Source organism: Gallus gallus, chromosome 3 (genome assembly GCF_016699485.2).
Source record: "Gallus gallus isolate bGalGal1 chromosome 3, bGalGal1.mat.broiler.GRCg7b, whole genome shotgun sequence".
In the NCBI taxonomy this organism is placed as follows: Eukaryota; Metazoa; Chordata; class Aves; order Galliformes; family Phasianidae; genus Gallus; species Gallus gallus.
This window is the reverse complement of record NC_052534.1, coordinates 15,137,035-15,146,975: the sequence shown is the minus strand read 5'-3', so window position 1 is coordinate 15,146,975 and position 9,941 is coordinate 15,137,035. Positions and strand designations below refer to the sequence as shown.

General features: G+C 55.0%; 1 long non-coding RNA gene across 1 annotated transcript; it reads right to left on the bottom strand.

Moving 5' to 3' along the window:
• Positions 1-5,186: 5,186 nt before the first annotated feature.
• LOC107052871 lies at positions 5,187-9,851 on the bottom strand. The gene is made up of 3 exons (XR_005858791.2): positions 9,519-9,851; positions 8,782-8,874; positions 5,187-7,287 (listed from the first exon to the last, which is right to left on the bottom strand). It is a non-coding gene; the product is annotated as an uncharacterized LOC107052871 (long non-coding RNA).
• Positions 9,852-9,941: the final 90 nt, after the last annotated feature.

Genomic DNA, 9,941 nt, shown 5'->3' with positions numbered 1-9,941 from the left:
GGGGAGGGGAAGGGGAGGGGTGGCTGCAAAGGGTGGGGGGGTGGAGGGGGGGGGGGGAAAGTTTCATAAGGTGGAATAGAAAAATGCACCAGGAAACTTGGGAAGGAGCATGCGTGCTGCAAACATAACGGTGTCAACAAGTCTGCTTACCTGTCCGACCGGTTGGAGCAGCTGAGCTTTGTTCCAGCCCTTCCTAAGGCATGAATGTTTGCAAAAGAATTTAACGTCTGAAAATTAAGAAAAAAAAAGGCTCACGAGGAGTCGGGGGGAACCGCTCGCCGTTGCCCTCCCGTAGCCCGGAGCGGCGGTGCCCTTCGCCCCGTGTGCGGGGCCGCCCGCGGAGCTCGGGGCTGTGCGGGGCTGTGCGGGGCTGTGCGGGGCAGCGGTGCCCTCGGGGCGGCAGCGGGCAGGAAAGCGGCTCTCGGCGTTACTCGGCTTCACCACCGGCTTTCCTTCTGCGAGCGAGAAGGAAAGAACAACAAAAGATGGAAAAGCTTTATTCTGTTTTATTCATTTATTTAAAGTGAAAAACGTGTCAAGGCCTCCGACTTTTCACTTCTCGCCCCCCCCCCTCCTTTATTTTTTTTTTAATTGTCTCTTGTCCTCTCTCCTCTTCCCGAAGTGGAAACGAAACAAAAGAAAAGAGGACGGGTTGGGGGGAAGGAAGCAAAAGAAGCAGAAGAAAACCCACAAAACGGAGCTGAAGAGCCTCCGAGCGCAGCAAAGCCCCGCGCATGGCGTGTCCTTGAGCACCGAACAGCGTTCTGGGTGCTCCCTGCCCTGCGCCTGGCACTGCGCACTCCTTCCTCCCCGCACATCCCCACGGCACTACCCTGTGCCAAGGGGCCTCCAGGCATCGCTCTCCTTCAAGGTTGCCGCGTTCCTCCCAGAGCAAAACGCCACAGGGAGATGATGGGGGGGAGGGGGGAGCGTTCGCCGCTGATTCCACCAGGGTAACGATTTGGTGCTGAGAGCCAAACCTGGAGGTTCTGGAAAGGGTGTGCCTCCAAATGCAATGTCCAAATTGAAGAGCTGTGTTCAACTCATGTCCGCAGTGTTCCCTTCTGGCCCCTCTGGGATGAAGAGAACCAATGCAGGGCTGCTGGTGACTTTGTGCTGCTCATGTGGGGCTGGAGCTCCTGGTGGGATAAGGATGGAGCAGAGCCGCCCACCAGGCACCGTCCTTAGGGCTCAGCATCCTAATACCCCCAGCTGGGAGCTGCACTTCAGGATTGTTCAGTCTGGAGGAGGCTCAGAAGAGACCTCATTGCTGTCTACAACTGCCTGAAAGGAGGTTGTGGCAAGTGGTAGGATAAGAGATGATGGCCTTCAGTTGCACCAGGGGAGGTTCACATTGGATATTAGGAAACATTTTACTACCTGAAAAAGTGATTGGGCAGTGGCACAGGCTGTCCAGGGAGGTGTTGGAGTCACCATTCCTGGAGGTGCTCAAGAGCTGTGGAGATGTGGCACTGAAGGACATGGTTAGTGGTGGTGGTGATGAGCTGACAGTCAGACACGATCTCAGTGGTCTTTCCTAACCTGAATGATTCTGTGATTCTGTGGTTTGGTAGGAGAGGGGCAGGAAAGCATCGCCGCCTGTCCTCACAGCCTCCATTGCTGGGAGAGCCCAGAGGGAAGAGCTGAGAAGCCGTCTCCAAGGAGCTGCATTTGAGGGACAATGCCTGGCTTTGCTCTCCTCATTGCCCCCATCACTCTCCAGCCACCCAGGGCAGATGAGCGTGCGGGGACTGCAGGACCTGTGGTGCCAGGGGAGGTGGAACCCAGCGTGCCCCCGGGCACCTCAGTGATACCACGAGTAATGCTCTTCCTTTCTTTCTCTTTAAGGCTTAGTGATTTCGCTGTTATGTCTGAGATTTTGCTCCAGGTCAGGATAAAACTACACAGGTTTTAATTGATTTTTTGCAAGGCTTTCAACTTGAGGTTTCTTTTATTTTAACCACTCCTTGTCTTTTAAGCCAAAAGAGGCAGCAAATGTCATTAATCAGAGCACTCCTGCACCAAGAGCTCGCTGGGACTGCTTCATCATGCTCTTGGCTTTTCCAAACCCTGCTTTGAGGTTCCCCGCTCAGTAAGGTACTGGAGCACATATTCAGCTCCCATTGGGTGTTCCACGCCAGGCGTGCACTCACTCACATGGCTGAATCAGGAACTGTAATTATGGTCAGTTCCGGAGCCCTAATGAGCGGTCAGGGCTGCAGTGTGCCCAGCATTGGTGGCACAGGGAGGAGAGAAGGTCTTGCAGCTTCTGGCAAGGCAAGAGGACCAGAGCTCCATGGTGGTGATGGGCTACGTCCCTCACGCTGTTATTTAACCCATAGGAACCTAGGGAGCGGGCTCACAGCATGGCCCCACAAACACCATTGTAGGGAACTGCGTGTGGTGCCATAAGCACTACCCTGGGGGGCTGTGCCTACCACAGCGAAGCAGCCCATGGATGTGGCACCGGGCAGCCACCGTCCTTCCCCATTGGCTGTGGGAGAAAGGCCATGCACAGCCCAAGCACTGTAGCTGCTTAACAAATAGCAATGCTAACGAGACTGCATGGTACCAACCTTTCTGTGGGACCTTGCTTAATTTTCAGCCTTAGCTGGGTGTGGAAGAAAATCTGGTACGTCATATTAACATTTTGGGTGTAAATCCAATTAAATGTACAAAACACCCCGTAGGGTCAAAGCACAATGGGACCCACCCTTACATATTTGACTACTAAAATGGGCTTCATTTGACTCAAATCATACGGGAGTGAGAAGGGTGAGATGGGATCAAACACTGCACAGCAGCCACGCAACGCTGTTGCAATCACACCCCTCCCGCATGCAGCCCTGCATGAGGATGGCTCCACGTCCTTGGTGGAAGGCCGCCCTCACTGCCAGCCCCATGCTGGTCCATATAACGCCAAAAGGAAGTGGGGAAGGCAAGGTCAAGAGTGGAGACCTGGGTGTGGAGAATGAGGGGAGGGACTGGACGGGCGGAGAGGAAAGGACAGGAGGGAGAAATATATGGGAAAGGAAGCAAATAAGTGTAAGCAAAGGCATTTGTCTGCTGTTAAGGAGGTGGTGAGGGCACAGGTCTATCTGCAGACAGAAGGTTTGAGCACAGCCATCACCATGCCACTTAGAAATAGAGGGACACCAGCCTGAGGGGATGAGCTCCACACCAGTGATGCACAGTGCTTTCTGGTGATTTCTTTAGATTTTGAGCCAAATGGGCTGGATGGAGATTGTGTGGATGTGGCATGTCACCCAAAGCACAGTTGGTCCTCTGTTTGGGTGCTGGAGATGTGAGCAGCACCACTGGCTGTGACGTTCCCAGCAGCATCCTGCTCACAGGGACGGCCTGGCCGCCAGGCAGCACCTCTCCTGGGCCACACTGCCACGTCTGCCCCAGTTAGGTGTGCCACATACCCAGGAGGAGGCCAACCAGGAGAGTGATCTGCTCACCTTGGCTGAGCCACGAAGGAGGGCAGCAGCGGGTGCCAGACAGGAGAACGTGGCTCTGGGCCTGCAGCAGGCCTGGCTCTGTGTGCTTCCAAGCACCTTGCCATGCTTCCAAGCGCCCCGCCGTGCTGACTCACCGGCTCCCAGCCTCCCACAGCCCCTGCCACTCCCAGCGTCTCCCTGTCTTTCCGCACCGATCTGTCCGCTTCTCTCCCAGCCCAGTGCTGTCTCCCTGCCGCCCACTCGCCATGGCTGCGCTCCCTCAGGCACCCAGAGCAGCCCCAGCCACTCCCAGCGTTGCCTCCGAGTGCCCCCGGAGCAGTGCGTGTGGCTGCCAGGAGTCACACAGCCATGAGTTCCTCACACATGCATGCTAAAGAGAGAAAACCACTCCTGTTCATGTTCCCACCGTGCTTGGGCAAGGATTCGCCATGAGCATAGATTTCATCAGACACCAGAGAGCCCACCGAGGTGCCAGGAGATGGTTGCCTGCTCCACAGACAGGACATCCATCTATATGGCTTCTCGGGTGGGATGTTGTCTCTTCTCTCCCCTTGCTTGGTTCAGGACCTTGCTGGTTTGATCACAGAGGCAGTGCTGGTGGCCTTTGCGTGGTCCCCTTGGGCACAGAGGTGCCAGTACCCCTGAGGATAAAGAGCTGAGTGCTTCTGCTGACAGGGCAGCTCAAGACAGGGTGGCACATGGAAAACTTATACCCCTTATTTCCTCTTGAGCACAGCACTTTCCTTCTTCACATCCTGCTCTGCTCTCCACACCACCACAGTTCTGCATCCCCATGTCTCTGCTTGGATGGTGCATGCTGCAGCAAGGTGACTCATGCAAATGGCAGAAAATATCCCCAAAAAGCCACTTTTTCTCCCGCATTGCTTGCCTGAAGCTCTCCTCAAGAAGTCTAATGCCAGTGGAAGTATGACCGAGCCAACCCCTTCCTAAAAATAATGAGCCCCGCTTCCTGCAGCTGGCGCAGCCGATAACGGGGCAGGCACCGGGCTGCGCTCCCTGCCGACCGCATCTAACATCCCCCTCCAGCTCAGGGAGAAAATCCCCATCCCCGAAGGACAAATGGCATCTCTGGGGCTCGGGAGATACTTCCTCATTCCTGCAGGACGGCTGCAATAAAACCCATTGTATGCATATGGGATTGTCACACTTCTTTACCATTTCAAATGGGTGGGAGTCGACCTTTGGGAGCGGGCAGCTGGGCGGTGGGTGCCACCCCCTTCACTAGTGGGTGGACACAAAGGAGCAATAGGGACAAGGAGAGATGAGGATGAGATGGAGGGAGAAATAACTGTCCCGGGCTGGGCTCAGGTGCTCGGGAAACGTCCCGAGGTGTTTGCAGCAGTGGAAAGAAAAGAGGTACAGAGGTCGTCTGAGCACCACAGATCCCCACTGCTCGGTCTGCCCCCAGCTGGGCCAGCGGCTGTTGGGGTGCCCGATCCGCACGTCAGGGACAGCCTTCCCTCTCCTGCTCCCCCGTGCTGAGGCACAGCATCTGTCCCAACATGCCCAGAGCAGTTACCCATCAGCACAGACACCCGCTACCTGAAAATGGCCCCCTCTGCCGCTCCCAGCGGGGCTGCTCTCAGCCAGAGCTCAGGGAAACCACGGGGACCTCCGCCCCCTCCCCAGCCGCCTGCTTAGGCCAGTTTGTGGGGGTGGCCCCAAACAGCCCCAGCAGCCCCAGCAGCCATCGCTGTCCTCTGGGAATCACAGAGCCGAGGGTGCCTCAGATGGGGACGGGATCTTTTTCCAGCAGGGCCACCTTTGTCATGCAAGCTCTGGGGTGATTTCTTTCAGGATTACTTTGCCAACGTTTTTCTTTCTTTCTTTTTTTCGCCTTTTTGCACCGGGGCTTTTGTCACCAATGCCTTTTACAGTTTCCCAGACCAAAAATACAAAATAGTTTAAAAAAAACCCATGCCTTTCATCATCCCTGCCCACAGCAGCCTCCCAGCAGTGCTGCCTGCCTCGCTCCGTCTGCGGACAAGGGTCTGTGAAATTGCCACCAATATAAATATAAAGTGCTGTTTTCACATCCTCCTCCTGCTGCCTCACTGCTAGACTTTGGCCTCGACCTGCATTTCACCTGCCCTTCCCTGCACCACCAGGAGCCGGGGGGAGCTCCCTATCCAGGCGCCCTCTCTGGCACCCCAAAGCCCCCCAGCGCTGCAATCAGTGGGGTAGGGAGCAGACGAGCCATGCCCTGGGCAAAGCAGGGAGACACGGCGGCCCAGCCCACGCCGCAGGTTACCTGGAGCTCAGCAGGGCTCTCTGGCCAACCTGTAACCGAGCACCGGTGGCTGTAAAACCGGCAGCGCTCACAGCGGCACCTGCCCTGCCTGCCCTCACCACAAAGCAGGAAGAGCACAGGCAAATTAAAATCAGAAGTAACTGTTTTACAGAGAGCCCTGGGAAGGGAAGGGGACGTTTGGAAGAGCGCTGCTTTCTGCTGCTCTCGAGAGAGTAGGCGGCTTTCCGCCTGGGTGTTCTTTTTTCTCATCATTCAGGTCTTAGCGGCGTCAGATTGAGGGATAAGCAGCCCAACCCATCCGTGCTGCTGTGGGAGGGGGGCAGGGGCTCTTGGAACCCCTTCACGGACACTCTGATAGCGTACTCTTAATTGGTGCCTGGCAGAAAGTAAAGCCAGCCCACGTTACGCACACGTTTGCCTGTTTGCAGAGGAGCTCACCCAGCCGAAATAACACACTTTCAATGCGTGCGTTTCATTCATTCCAATTGCTCGTGGAGTCTGCACGCAGAGAAGCCCTCGGCTGCCCTCCCTCTTAATTGCAGAGCGGGGACAGAAAGCCCTCAACATATTGACATTTCCCTCTCCTGTCTTTGAAGATTTTGCATATTGGCAACTCAACACTCCCTGCCCTGCAAATCCAACGGGGAAAAGGACTGCCTGGCCAGGTAGGCTGCACCTGAGCAATGTCCACATTGCAGCAATCGGGTCTGCAGCTGCTGTGGGGGGGATCATTACATGTCTTAGAAGGGAAACAGTATTGCGGTGAGAAAAAAATGCCTACAACACAGTAATGATCATTTTTGTCACTGTTATTTGTGCTGCTATAACAAGAAAATCAGTGCTAACAGCAGTAGGAGTGGCTCTCTCCCCTTTGGCCAACTCTGCTTGCTCAGCTCCATCCCTGAGCCTTCTTGCTGACTGTATGCTCACAGGACAGCAGTCAGGGGGTGCATTCCTGCCTGCAGCACTGGAAAGCCCCGCTGGGCTTCACCAGGTGGAGGGGACCATACTCGGGGTGGGGTCTGAACCTTCCGCCTTCTTTCTGGCTGTTCGGTGGGGCACTGTGGGTGTGTCCAAACGCCGCGTAAGGAGGAACGGTTGGCACTGCAAAGAGGGAAACACGTCTTGGGGGTTTTCACTCGTGGCGTTTCGTGTGCTTGTAGCTTGGTTTGTCCCTCGGTGTGAGAGGTGGAACAGTCGGGGCCGTGCTCAGGCTGCAAATCAAACCTGCAAATGGATTCGGTTCATATTTCGTATCCACCCCTGCCACATCTCGTGGGGCTTTCCTGGGGATGTGCTGCAGCCGATGACCCGCTAGGTGAGCTGCGAGCGAGCGCCCCGTGGGCTGGATCCTCTGGTGGCCGGGTTCAGGTGACGCAGCCACCCCTTCCCTTCACCCTGCTCTCCTGCTTCGGTGTAGCCACGCCTTCACACACGGCGCAGCAAGAGCTCCTCCACGCCTATCGAAAGGGCTGGAACTGGCAGATGAACATAGAAACCTTCCTGACACAGAAACTGCAACGCGGCCTCGTGTGGGAGACTGGCAGACGCCTGTGCATGAACAGAGGGGAAGGGAGGAGGTAAATGAGGCACAGAGGTTGCACAAGCTTCGTTTTCTTAGGAAACCGGGATAAGAAATGCCCCCTAAGCATTGACTTCAGACGCTTATTCAAGATAACTGTAGAGATCTGAGCTGTTTGCCCAGGAGGGAAATGGCCTTTAGCTTTTCACAGCCTCCTTCACATGCGAATAACCCCTTTTCTGGCTGAATTGCAAGCCCTTCTCCGTGAGATGTGAGATGATGCACGCTGCTATGCCCAGGCTAGCAAAGGAGGAACAGAGGCACAGGAAATAGGACATCAAAGAATAGTACAGACACAACACGCCAGGAACCCTCTATTAGCAAACCAAGGTGTTTATTCGAGGAAACCCTAAGTGGAGAGAAACCAGGTGAGCCAGCAAAAAAAAAAACAAAAGGCTCTTCTAAGCCAATTTCCCTCAGCACAAGCTCAACCTCTCATCTCACTCCCTGCTCCGGAGCATCAGCAATGTGGCTTGACTCCTTGCAGTAAGCTACCACCAATGGCACCACAAGTCCTGTGAGATGTCTCTGCAACGGCTCATGGGTGGTTATCGTTGTATTTGTTGTGCATAACCCTGAAATCTCCTTTTTTCCCCTTGTGCTAATCTCCAGCTGAAAGGCTTCCCCAGCAGTATCCCCACAGGGCACCCCAGCCTCCCTTCCTCCCTCCAATGCCATTCCCACTCTCCATCCCTGCATCGTGCCTCAGGCTGTGTGCACACTGCCCGCCCACACCATCCAGCTGGAGGGCAGCTTCACACAAAAAGAAAGGGGGGCTTTTCCATGCAGTTGCTGTGGGGTTTTAAGCCAGACCTAGCTGCCAGTCTGGCCCATAGCTTGGTTGTCTATCAGGTCATCTCTTCAGTGAGCTTACCCTGAGCATGGAAAGCCAACCACCATCCAGAATGGTGGACCACAGCAGACTGAACCTGGGGAAGGTGAGCACTGCAGCAATCCTTGGTCCTCAGGAGGAATGGGAGGAAAATGGGAACACCTCGAGCCAGAACTCCCCACTGTGAAACCATAGCCTGAACATTCCCTTTCTGGGGTTTTGGGCCCTGAAATGAATAATGCCAGGCTTGCGCAGAGGCACTTGGCTCCCAGCTGGGCAAGCTGTGCCCTTCCATGGTGCTAAAGGCACTGTGCCTTGGCTCACACCTGCTCTACATCTGGCCCAACCCTGTTCTTGGCACCCCCTGGCCTTGGCTGTGCTACAAGCACTTATGCACGTCTTAATAACAGTAAACATACAAATGTGAGCGAAACCATTATACTAAATTGAAATGCTATCATTTCCACTAATTTTACCTTTCATTTTAATCACATTTGTTCAGCAGACAGATGAAGAAGATTATAACAAGGAAGGACTGGCTTTATGCTTTCATTTTTCCTGTTCTACTCAGGGGATGTGCCCTGGCCACCTCCTCACTGCAAAGGTCCCCATTAGTGTCACGAAAGCTGACCTTCACTCTCTACTTGGAAATAGCCAAGGAGGAGCTGTTTTAGAGGAGCTGAAAATCCTTGTGTTCCACCTGACAGACAGCAGTGGCAAATACCTGGAGAAAAGGCACAGGAAGGAGTCACAGATAAGACCCCCTCTCACAATAAACCTCCTATCTGATGGTGGTAAGGAATTTGTGAGCTGAAAGCAGCAACTAGACACAGAATCACGGAATCACAGAATGGCTCAGGTTGGAAGGGACCTTAAAGCCCCTCCAGCCCAACCCCCAGCCATGGGCAGGGCTGCGCCCCACCAAAGGCCCTTCCTTTTATTGTATCAACTGCACCACTCAGCCTGGTGTCATCAGCAATCTGGTTGAGGGTGCGCTCAATCCCACTGTCCATGTCACTGTTAAAGATGCTGAAGAGCACAGGTCCCAAGACAGACCTCTGGGGGTACATCGTTCATCACCAGCCTCTATTTGGACATAGAGCCATAGGCCACAACCCTCTAGCTGTGATCACAGAATCATACAATAACGAAGCTCCAACCATCCACCTCGCACCAACACCACCCATTAAACCACGTCTCTCAGTACTACATCTACCCTTTCCTCAAACACCTCCAGGGATGGTGACTCCATCCACCGCCTCCCTGGGCAGCCTGTGCTCATGCCTCACCACTCATGTTTCCTAATATACAACCTGAACTTCCCCTGGTGCAACTTGAGGCCATTCCCTCTCATCCTATGGCTGTTACCTGGGAGAAGAGGCCGACCCCCAGCTGGCCACAAGCTTCTTTCAGGCAGCTGTAGAGCACAATAAGGTCTCCCCAGAGTCTCCCGCAGACTGAACCATCGCAGCTCCTTCAGCTTTTCCCCATGAGATTTGTGCTCCAGACCCCTCACAGCTTTACTGCCCTTCTCTGGACACACTCCGGGGCCTCAACGCCTTTCTTGTAGTGAGGAGCCCAGCACTGAACACAGCACCCGAGGCACAGCCTCACCAGAGCTGAGGACAGGGGGACAGCGACCTCCCCGCTCCCGCTGGCTGCGCTGTGCCTGATTCCAGTCAGGATGCCATCGGCCTTCTCGGCCCTCCGCTGCTCAGGGCTGGCGGCGGCGGTTCGACGCGCTCTGCGCTCGTCAGGGTGGGTCACGCCTCCCCCCCCCCGGTCCCGCCT